This window comes from Camelina sativa, chromosome 3 (genome assembly GCF_030686135.1).
Source record: "Camelina sativa cultivar CO46 ecotype springtype chromosome 3, ASM3068613v1".
NCBI lineage: Eukaryota > Viridiplantae > Streptophyta > Magnoliopsida > Brassicales > Brassicaceae > Camelina > Camelina sativa.
In genome coordinates, this window is record NC_141882.1 from 24,898,350 (window position 1) to 24,910,889 (window position 12,540).

General features: G+C 38.1%; 1 pseudogene across 1 annotated transcript; it reads left to right on the top strand.

Annotated features, from left to right (window-relative positions):
- The first annotated feature begins 10,202 nt into the window (after positions 1–10,202).
- LOC147947665 (uncharacterized) lies at positions 10,203–10,783 on the top strand (annotated as a pseudogene). Its single transcript, XR_015587212.1, has 2 exons — positions 10,203–10,294; positions 10,388–10,783. The product of XR_015587212.1 is annotated as an uncharacterized LOC147947665 (transcript).
- Positions 10,784–12,540: the final 1,757 nt, after the last annotated feature.

Sequence of the window (12,540 nt, forward strand, 5' to 3'; positions counted from 1 at the left end):
GAAGACTGATGGAGCAGCGGTTTTGGCTAGGAAGTACGTGAGAGAGATAGTCAGATTGCATGGTGTGCCTGCTAGTATTGTGTCTGATAGAGATTCCAAGTTCACCTCGGTGTTCTGGAAGGCATTTCAGGCAGAGATTGGCACGAAGGTGCATATGAGTACAGCTAACCATCCTCAGACAGATGGTCAGTCGGAGAGGACGATCCAGATTTTGGAGGATTTACTGAGGATGTGCGTGGTGGATTGGGGTGGTCATTGGGCAGATCATTTGAGCTTGGTAGAGTTTGCTTACAACAATAGCTATCAGGCGAGTATTGGGATGGCCCCTTATGAGGCATTGTATGGGAGGCCATGTCGTACACCGTTATGCTGGACTTAGGTGGGGGAGAGAAGCATTTATGGTGCGGATTTTGTTCAGGAGACCTCGGAGAAGATTTGGGGTCTGAGGCGAACATGAAGGAGGCTCAGGATCAGCAGAAGAGCTATGCTTAGAAGAGGAGGAAGGATCTTGAGTTTCAGGTTGGTGATAGAGTGTACATCAAGATGGCCATGTTGCGGGGTCCAAACAGGTCATTAACAGAGACTAAGTTGAGTCTGAGGTACATGGGTCCATTCAGAGTGGTTGAGCGGGTGGGACCAGTGGCATACCGGCTGGAGTTACCTGAGGTTATGCGTGCGTTCCACAAGGTATTTCATGTGTCGATGCGGAGGAAGTGTCTTCACGAGGCGGATCGGTTGTTGGCTAAGATTCCTGAGGATCTTCAGCCCAACATGACCTTAGAGGCGAGACCGTTGAGGGTGCTCGAGAGGAGAGTCAAGGAACTTCGGAAGAATGAAGATTTCTTTGATGAGAGTCCTGTGGGACTGTGATGGAGTAGAAGAGCAGACTTGGGAGCCCGAAGCGCGGTTGAAGGCAAGGTTTAAGAAGTGGTTTGAGAAGCAGGCCGCGACTTGAGCTTGTCTAGCCGGGTCCAAGTTGTAGTCCGTGGCTGGAGCGGGTACGGAGTATTCCAGCCTACTCTCTTGATACTTGGTCGCTTAGGGGTGGTTGGTTGTGCGACTAAGTACCAAGATGAAGTGGTGCTAGGGATGCGGGCTAATGGATTGGAATGTGGTATCTTATTTTTCTTATGTATTTTCGTTAGGGTTGTAACGATTATGACTTTTTTTTAGATTAATAAGATGAGTATTTTTCTTTATGTTTGACTGTTGTTGTCATGGGAAAAAGAGAAATAACTCGAGTTTCTATTTTTGGGGATGTTTCCATAAATAGGAAGTTTCCACAAAAAGAAGGTTTCCAGAGGTAGAAAGTTTTTAAAAAGGGAAATTTTTGTGGAAAGTGTTGAGGTAGATCTAGTCGGGAGATACTCGATGGCATCAAACTTGTTTGCTCAAGGCCGTGAGGGCCCAACTCATGTGATACCGATAGCTCGATGGACTTTGTGGTCGGAGAGTGGGAGTGGTATGTTGCTTCAGATGACGATCCGAGAGCGCGCTTTAGGGTGACGACCCAAGAGCGGGATATTTGGGACTCCCTGGATACCGTACCTGTGAGCCGCGGCTCGGCAGTGAGCCGGTATGTCTCGAGGGTTGCATCCTAAGAGCGGGGGGAGTGTGTGTGAGTGACTTCCTGGATGTCGTAGCTTAAGGCGGTTGGCCTGATAGCGAGCCGGCATGATTCGTTGGTTGCGACCACGGACGGGGGAAGCACCAAGTTGTGAGCAAAATAGGGTCTTGGATGCGAGTATATTGGCTAGAAGGAGACCTCGGGGTGCAGTCGGAGGTGTGCGGACTGTTGCGACAGTTGCACAGGAAACCCTGGCTGACAGTTTCAGTCCATTTTTCGGAGGATGTGCGGGCCGTGTTGACGGTGGCACGGGGGTCCTTGACCGATGGACGATGCTGCGGGATTCGAGGACGAATCTTTGTTGGTGGGGGAGAATTGTAACATCCGCGTACTAGATTTTTTAATTTTAGGGTGAGTGTCGATCGACACCAGGGGTGTGTCAATCGACACCACTAATTCTGGGTTTGTCGGGTTTGTTTTTAATCGCGATTTTGGTTGGTTTAGTTTGGGTTGGGTTACCTAAAACGTGTATTTAAAGCAAAGGTCGACTCAAGTCGAGGGTTTTGATTAGTTTGTCGCCGTTGAGTGAGAAAAGAGAGAAAATAGAGAGAAAGCGTTGAGAGCGGTCTTGAGAGTTTTTGTCTTGTTCTTGCTGGTTTTTGGTGAGATCTATAGCTGGGAAAGGGAGAGTTGTTGTTGGGATCAAAAGAGAAGCTTCCTAAGGTGTTAGTTCCATTGTTTCTCAGTCAAAACTTCTTGTAAAAGAGAAGAGAGCTTGACCATGGCTGATCTAAGCCTGCGATCTCTTTTGTTTGGTTGTTCCTTGTCTATTTGTGGTGTTTGCTTGCTTGGTTTTGTTGTTTTAGTGTTTTCCATAGGTTCCTCAGGCGATTGGGAGAGTTTGAGACGGTTTCGTGGTGATTCAAAACGAAGGATCAACGTTCAGATTCGTGCAGTTCGCGTCTGCAGAGGCAGTGTCGATCGACACCAGGTCGAGACCTTGTTGTGTTAGCGTCGATCGACACCAATATGGTGTCGGTCGACACCAGGCTGTGTTAGCGTCGATCGACACCAATCTGGTGTCGGTCGACACCACTCTTAACCGATTATGAGTTTGTTTGTTTGATGTGTTGATTGTGTTTATTGGCTCAACTTAACAATAGAATCTCAGTTGCTTGTGTGTATAGCCCTGTAGATGGGAGGATGGCCTCACTGAGTATATATAATAATTATCATGCATCTCAATATGTGTTTGTGGTGCAGGTAAAGGCAAAGTGAGATCGTGGAATCAGGGCGATGAGGAGGAGGATGTTTTAGAGGCTTGATTGATTGTGGTCTAGCTATTGTTAGGTTGCTAGGGTTGAGTTGATAGAACATTGTAGGACGTTGGAACTTGGATATTTCATTGTTGGTTATTGGATTGCTATTGTTGAGTTTCTCATTGGATTATTAGAATTGTTTTGTTATCCGCTGTTGTTGATTGTTGCTAGGTTGTTAGTTGGTATGAGACCACTAGTAGATTAAAAAAAAAAAAGGGAAGGGTAGTTTCAGAATCACATTGCAGTCTCGAAAAGGCTGTTCTTGTACCCTGTGCCACACACAATTTACTAACCAACATAATCAATCAAGCATGCAATCCAAACATCGACGCACAAAGCACACATCGAACCCGTACCTAGAACCATATGGGATCTAATACCAAATGGAAACAACTAGACCCATTATGTTACACAATATTAATAGTGATCTCATACTCACTAACAACTAACTCCAATGATAACATGATTTTCACTCAGGGTATCAATTCCCTATGCAGTTGTAGCACAAAGGGTTATCAATCTAAATGGTTATTATGCTAGCAGATATGATGCAATCAGAAACGAGCAATCCACTCGCGTGGTAGAAACAATCAGTTCATAAGTATTCCTAATCGATTTAGAACATTTTACAAAGCTCAAGCAATCTATTCCCTAGACAATGAATCTCTAAACCTTGCTAATCCACTCTCGTGGTATAAACAATCAATCATAGTCACTTCCTTACCCAACTCTCGTTGGAGAAACATGACTAGGTAGGCATTAAAATCCGATTCACTATTTTCAATAAACCCATTACTCATCTAATCTCTTAGACTAAGTGAGGAAACCTCTAGCATAAGTTGATTCAGGCATTTCAGCAAACATTTCTCGATGACAAAACACCCTAGATCTAGTTTCAACCTCTCGGTCTGAATCTAGCATTAAGAGCACTTATCTAGAAGAGAATTTTAATAAGAAAAATCAATCTAAATCATCCTAATCGATTATGAACACTCACTAACCTAACCCATCCCTAGAAACATTGGTTCACTACTCAGATCTCATGATAAATGACATACAAGCATAAACAAATGGGAATTGCATCGAATAAAATATATTGAGAAGGAGACAAAAAAAACGTAAAATACAGAATCGCTATTGAAACGTAGGTGAAAAGGAATAAAATTTAATCCTCAGAAAGCTTTGAAAAGTGTAAAATCGTTCTCTCTCTCTCTCACTAGCTTTCGCTCTCTGGTTCGTGAGTGTTTGCGGCTGCCTATGGTGAGAAAATAGGAAGGGGTTTATATATGGAAACCCCTTTGACCTAGCCGCCTAGCTCTGTCCGAAAATCTACACAAGGCTATGGTTTGATGCCTCCTCGGGTTAGGCTTCGGGTTGTTCTTCTTGCACTAAGATCCTCTTGATCGGGTTACGGTTCAGATTATTCTTCTTTCACGATCACACCATCGGGTACATGCTTGGGTTTCGCCTCATTCTTGCTCTTTTTAGGCTCCAAAGCACCTGTTTTTATCCAAAATGCACAAATGCGACAATGCAGCACCCTAAATAACCTAAATGCAACTTCCTAAGGATAAGGACCTAAAAATGCTAAGGTTAGGATATATACAATGCAAAACATGGATTAAAAGATACCTAAAAAAGTGTAAAATATAAAGTTATCATCCAATCAAACAACAACATATAAGATAAACTAATACCATTAATCCAATAACCAATAATCTAATAACCGAATAAACATTATTGTCAATATAGTAAACAAAGTCAGAAAACAATAAACCAACAACCTAGCACCATTCTAGTGACCAGACTCTAACAATCTAATAGAATCCAGACAAAAACCAAGAAGAAGACGAATGGGTTATGGAGGTGAAAGCAAAAAAAAAAAAAGAGGAATCAGTAGAGGGTTGTGTCTTAAGGGGTTATGGAGCACCGGGTTACATCGGATTTATTTTGGATTTCGGATAACACCCGATTGGGTCAGGGTATTCGATATTCGTAAATCCTAGACCCATTCGGATATTTTCTTCTATCGGATATGGGTTCGGTTCGGGTCTTTGGATCGGGTTTGGGTTCGGGTTTTAGATCCGGGTACTTTGCCCAGGCCTATGCACCACAAACAACACACAAGCAGTAAGATCTCCACATGCATCAAAAAAACAATCATAAATCAAACCAAGAAGAGAACAAGCATTCAGCCGCATGCTGAGTGTTGGTGTCAAGCGACACTGGTCAACTAGTGTCTCACAACACTGGTCACATGGTGTCTAGAGACACTGATCACTTGATGTAGACCAACACCCCACCTCGACAACCCGAAAACCGTAGCTGGTGTCGACTGAAACCTCCACATGGTGTCGAGCGACACTCACCAAATCTCTCGCCCCATCACGCCTTGGTGTTGACCGACACCCTCATGGTAGGCCTGGGATAAAAAACCGGTATCTGCGGATATCCGGATCCGGATAATAATTGTTAAAAATCCATCGAATACAAATAATTAAAAAAATGTGATCGGATATCCAGATCTGATAATAATATCCAATGTTTTATAATATGGCTTATTGGGTGATACATAAACCCAAAAATGTGTTAATTCTTGGCCCAACTAAAAAACCCTAATCCCTAAAAATGTGTTAACTCTTCATCGACTCCTCATCTCGACAGCCACAAAAAATATCAACTCAACCAAAGCACCATCTCGTCCTCCCCTCCCCTTCCTATCGAAGCCACTGGAATTACTTTTTCATGGTAGATATGGGTTGTTTTCGGTGATCAGTCATGGTGGATTCCTTCAGTTTGTAGCTGATGATGTTCAGAGCTTGTCCAGCGGTTGTTTGATGGTGGTCAATGACGAATCCAGATATCTGGCGAAGATCCAGATTTTTAATGGGTATCAAAACTTTGGATATCCAGTGTACACAGAATTGGATTCAGATAAAAAAAATTACAAATCCATCGAAACCGGATTCAAATCCGGATAACCTAAAAACCTCCGGATATCCAATCATTATAGAGCTACCTCAAGGTGTTGATGGAGACCGACTCCGCAACATCATTCTCCTATAAACTGAAGGTTTGCTCTCCACCTTCCACAGTCTCCAATGCTGCCAAGACTCTCCTAAAGGCCATCACAAACCATAGTAACCATGAATCACACAAAACAAGCATGAAAAACAATCAAACAAGTCACATAATCACAGAAATATGTCACATAATCACAAAAATAAAGATCTTAGCTAAGATAAGCCATGGTCATGTACTGATCACCTTTAGAATAGGAAGATTCTGAACCTAAAAAAAACAAGGCTAGCACCACAGCAACCTTCCCCACACGTCCTTAGCCTTATATCCTCACTTGCAAGGAAGAAATCACACTATTAGACACAGAAAACCTCCATAAACCTCAAGAACACTCACATGAATTTTTCTCTCTTCTTTAATCTCTGGAAAGTGTCAAAAGCAGCTAAAGACTTAGAAAGTCAAGTTTTTCCCTAAAAAGCTTGTATCTTAGGGTTTTCCGAAACCATTCACACAAAACCGGGAATTAAAAATTGAACTGAAACACAACCACATAAGTTGTCAATCGACAACCACCACTACTGTTGATCGACACCCTTACCAGAAAACCACAACTGGTTCACGGGTGTTACAATATAAATAATTGTAAAAACTAAACTCAAAGTCATATTTAAACCAATATTTAAACTCATTAATAAAAGAGAACTACCCTAAAATAGCACTGAAACAAGTTTTATGGACAACTATAGCACACATTCCATAAATTTCCAAAAATAGCACTATTTAACACATGAAAATATTTAAAATTAATTTTTAGAATTTTGTTTTTTAGGTTTGGGTTCTCAATTTCACATTTAGGGTATAGTTTTGAGGGGTAAAGTTTAGTATTTTCAATTTAGGATTTAATTTTAAAAGATTAATTAGTGCTATTTTGGAATTTTAGAGATGTTGTGCTAAGTTTGAAAAAAAAAATACTTTTGGGCACTATTTTGAGAATCTCTCTTAATAAAAAGTCTACATATTTTGTTTCCTTAATTAGTTTTATTTTTTATTTTAATTTTCATTTCTTTTTAACTATAATATTACATGGCAAATTTTGATTGGCTATTAAAGAGGGGGTGAATGAGAGAGGTGGGTGAACCCAAAAACTTTTCTGCTATAAAATAATAAATTAATTATATAGATAAATTAATATCTTTTTTTGTGTCAACCAAACATTAATTAAAAAAGAACTCAAAGTTTGATTGCCCAAGCCGGAGGAAAGGAGTTTACAAAAGAAACTACAGAAGTAAGAGATCTCGAGGTTATAGCAAGGTAATTTGCCTTAAAATTAGACACTCGTGGAATCCTGGACAAGGAGAAATGCGGGAAAGAATCTCTGACCAAACTAAAATCATCCAACATGTTGGAGAACACCGGCCAATCTTCAGGGAACTAATCGCAACTAGCTCCGCACAGTCTATCTCGAAACTCTGGCAAGTTAAACCTCCAGAGATAATATACTCCATAATTGAAACATTCACTTTTGTGTGGTGTGTGAGTATATGAATGATTGATGCAAGGTCAAACAAACATAAACTATGATGATCAGATGCAGTGAGCAAGGTGTTTCAATACCCTTATGATGTTGTAGCATAAAGGATGTCAATCCATAAAGTGTGTGATGTTTAACAATCAAGATGTGAAAAATGATCCAAGTTAAGCCAAATATGAAAATGGTTTGATTACTAACAACCTAATGACAATAATGTAAATGCATAATGTAAACTATTTAGAACAGGTACTAAATGCAATAGAGACAAATATGAACAATGCTAAATATGGATTAAACTTAAGCAAGAACTAAACAAATGCAATGAAACATGAATGGAACAGAATGTAATCAAACTAAATGCAAGGTAAGCAAGTGAAAACTAAGCAGATACTAGACTAAACAGTTGAAACAACTAGACAAATGCAATGAAACAAAACTATAAAGATGCAAAATTTAAACAGGAAAGTAAACTGAACAACCCGAAGGTGCTCGATCAAGCACTCAACCGTGTGACTAGGTCGAGTGGTATAATACGAAGAACAAAAGCAAACTTAACAACTTAAACAGAAACAAATGCTATAAAACAGGATAAAATGCGATAATAAACAATCAGATAACAAAGTAGGCTCCTAGGGATGGATTCATGGGTTGGTGTTCAAACTGTGGCTATCTAAACTGGTCAACAAACCTCAATCAACATGAGCTATCTCTAGACAATGATCTTAATGACTTACTAATCAATTCTCATGACATAAGTAATCAAGTTTTAGTAACATCCTAACCCAACTCTCATTGGTGAAACCATACTAAACATGCATTAAGAATCAGACCATTACTTGTCAAATAACACCTTAGACAACTAATCTCTTAGGCTAAGCATATAATCTCTAGCATTAGCTTTATCTAACAACTTAAACATTGGTGTGATGCAAGGAAGCTTAGGATATGTTCTTACCCTCTCAAATATAAGAAAAGCTTAGAGCACATCTAACCCAGAAGAGATATAATATCAAACAAGCTTGACCAATCTAAACAACCACAACCCTAAACCAGCCTAATCCATCTCTAGAATCCTAACTCACTACTCAGATAAACAGAACATGATGATGACAAACATAAACCCAGAAAATGATGAAACTAGCATGATGAGATAGATAAAAGAAAGATCTACAACTTTATATAAATAAGCAAACTCAGATTCTCAATACCCAGAAAGTTATGGAGCTTACAAGGTATTAAAATCTGTTGAAAAATAAGAACAAAAGTGGCAAATGATGTAAACAAAAGCTAAAAACCCAAAAGGGGTAAAGACTAGGTTTTTTGGTGGCTAAAAATATTTTCTCTGACCTAGATATTTATAGGACAAGATGGAAGCCCTAAGTTAGCTAGCAGACAAAATAGAGAGGCGGCTCGATGTGCTCGACCATGCACGGTCGAGTGGCTACGGTCGAGTGGCTACGGTCGAGTGCTTCAATCCTCTGTTTCTCACTGGTTGAGCCCCTCAGCAGCACACGGTCGAGTGTCTTCGGGTGTGATGGTCGAGTGACTTCATTCTTTGGTTTTCTCCTTTTATTCAGCCTCTATCTGCTTCACTAGTTGCACTCTACTCCTCTTAAGTGTCATTTCCATGCTCCTTGAGTCCAAATCACCTGTTTAAACAAGAAACAATGCAGATGCAACGCAAATCCTACTCTAATACACAAACAGACCTTAAACTACATAAAAGTGATAAAACTATCTAGCAAACCATGCAAAAGATGTAAATAGACTATGGTGAAACATGGTAAAATATATGCATATCAATAGCCCACACCAAAACTTCTAGCTCTGAATGAAGGGGGGAAGGAATCCGTCGAAGACACTTTGCTCCCAAGAATAAGGTCTGATTCTCACTAGTACAACACCACCGTCCCAAACCTGAGTTTACATCTGAAGTTTTCCAAGAACAATCAAACTGGCAGCAAATCGACTGATCGTGGACAACCAAAGCTGAAGAAGAAACCGGAAAAGTGTCCGCAAAGGAAAAAGCCTCTTCCCATAATAGCTTGTTATATAGGGCTTGATCAATAATATATGATGGCTCTGCCTCTATTCCTTGGAAAACATTTTTTTCCATGTCTTTCCAGATCGACCATACAATCCATGGTAATTAAAGATGGCTATCCAGATACCCCTGATGAGAGGACTCACATACGAAGATAAAATCCAAATTCGAGAAAACCGAATCATAGGGAAAATTCCCTTGCGTAGCCCGAATCGGAAATATATCCCAAACAGTCATGGTCAAAAAGCGCATGATTAATATCACATATTATCATTTTAAATATTATTAGAAATTGATATATTTATAAGTAACTTGTTGCTGTTAACATGCGACAAATTTTTGGTTGCTTGCTAGTTATTCTTGTCGTTGACATGCAAAGGATTTCAATTGTGTTGGCATTAATTTCCTAACAGTTTAAATCAAGTAGTTGATAGTTTAATATGGGAAAATTTAGAAAAATGGTTTAGGTAAAAAAAAAACTGATAAAACTCATTTATTTGCTAAATCAATATTTTATGTGTATTTTGTTAAGCAAAAACGTAAGTTTGAGTTTTTACGTTTTATAAAATTTTAGGTAAAAAATCATGAATGATAAAAAAACTTGCATAATCGCATTACAAAACGCCATTAGGCGATTATGCAAGTTACCAATCAAAGTCATAATATTTAAGCATCAGACCACCATGTGAAGATATCAAAACATTTTTATAAACTCTAAACCATAAACTCATCCTCATATCAAAAACGTACACGCAAATACATGGCGTCATCAAAAACAACAATCATCATCATTTGTGTTCTCTGTCTCTCATGTTAGCTTTAATATATATATCTCTGAAATTTTGATTAGTCGATCTATAAAACCAAATAAAATATTAAATATGGTATGTGTTTGCAATTAATAGGTACATTGTTGGTGAATATCTCTGGAGTACAATCCAATGATGCATCATGCAAGACAACAGAAGAGTGTGTGCTGCGATGTTCCGATGAAGGTGCAAAATGTATAAGTCATGGGGAGTGCCATTGTGATCCCCTAAAAGTAAATATCTTTGGAGTACACTTCAATGATGCATCATGCCTGACAACAAACGAATGTGTGGTGCGATGTTCCGATGAAAATGCGAAATGTATAATAACTCACGGAGAGTGCCAGTGTCCGCTCTGAAAATTTGAGATTGAGGCGACCAATAAGCTATGCAAGAAGGATAGTGATTGTCCAGCTAAGCATTAATGTCCTAAACATTTTTTTTTAATTTAATGTTAAATTATATTTAAAGAAAAAATGTTTTGTTTTACAATTTGTGCAACATTAGCTGAGAATACCTTTAGCACCAAACCCTTAGCAGCGAATACATTCGATTTAGATAATTATTTAGAGACCATCCTTAGCAGCGAGACTGTAACCAGAGCACCAAACCCTCATCATATCTCCTATCTCCCAACTGTCTGATGGCAAGTAGCTGGTCTCGAACTTGCCGGTCAATCCACTTAATTGTAGTCAAGGCTGGTGTCGATGGAGAACCATGCCGTCGTCCGTTTCTTTCCCTCCAGATTATTATTATGCTTGGGTTACTGGAGAATGTATTTGTATCGTTGCTTGAGAAAACATTACTCAATTATCATTTAAATATGAAATTCTACTAGTCATGCTCAATTATGAATTATCATTTAAAATCCCACTGGAACCGACCCAAAAAAAAGAAGAGAATTGAACAGAACACAAAGCCAATAAAATACGCATCCAATTACTACTTTACTAGACTCGAAAACCAAAACAGATCTTGAACCAGAACTCGGAACTGAATAGGTACCTGAAATACCCAAAATATAATAATATATCCAATATATATAATTTTTTTTACGATAAAATATAAGATTATCTCTAAAGAGCCAATTGGAGGGTGGGGGAATCAAGACGTAAATCTAACTTCTAAAAGTTCCTCTTTATATCATAAACTGAATTGAAATCTAACCCAATTATTCCTCTTTTATTCAATTCAGTTCATTTACTGTTTAATTTCGCTTACCAACGGATTCGAGTTTTTTTAATTTCTTTAGAACACGCACGATGTCATGTCTTCCACATTTAGACACTAAAGTCTAACCAGCGGAGAGAAAAATATAATTAGTTTACCCATTTAGCAGTTTTAAATATGTTTGTAGATGGTAAAAACAAGAGGTATTTGTGTTTTTAATACGTTTTCAAAAAGAAATTGATTTTTTTAGTATGTTTACTATTCACAATTAAAGAATAAGTACATTTAACTTTCTTTCTACTTGATACATTGAGAGAAAAGATGGTGCGAGTGAGAGAGAAAAGTAGGTGACGTGAGTGAGAGAGAGAGGTAGAAGGAAAAAGGAAAGGAAAAGTGGGGTCAACAGTAATTTGCTTTTTTTTTTCTCTTTTTTCTTTTTCCATCGATGTAGCTTTACTTTTTTTTTCTATTACACTTACTAATCTAAACTTGAAATACACTAGAGTATAAATTAGTTTTTCTTTGAAAATTTCAGATACATAAAAAAATATATTTATTCTTTACAATTTGACATGCATTTTGTTTTAGTAATTTCATATATATTTTCATATCAAAAATAATATATTTATTGATGGATGGTTTTAGTCCGTCCATTGGATTGTTATATATATCAATTCCAGCAAAAAACATCCAGCCATAAACGTTTACAGATCAATTCCAACAAAAAACATATATAATAACCATCCAACCATTAACGTGTATGGATAAAAACCATCCAGCCATAAACTTTTACTGATTAAAACACTTTTACTAAGTGTAGGGATGTAATTTGTCATATACAAAAAAATCTATGTTTTTTCTTTATAATTTGAGATTTTTGTTTTATTATTTTAAATATATTTTATATAACAATTGATGTATATGATTGTTTTGTACACTGGATGGGTTTTAATCCTTATACGTTTATTGTTAGATGATTTTAATCCCCACACGTTTGTTGCTGGATTATTTTTATCCGTATATATTTATGGCTGGATGATTTTAATTATATAGGTGTCTTTACACTTAATAAAGTATAA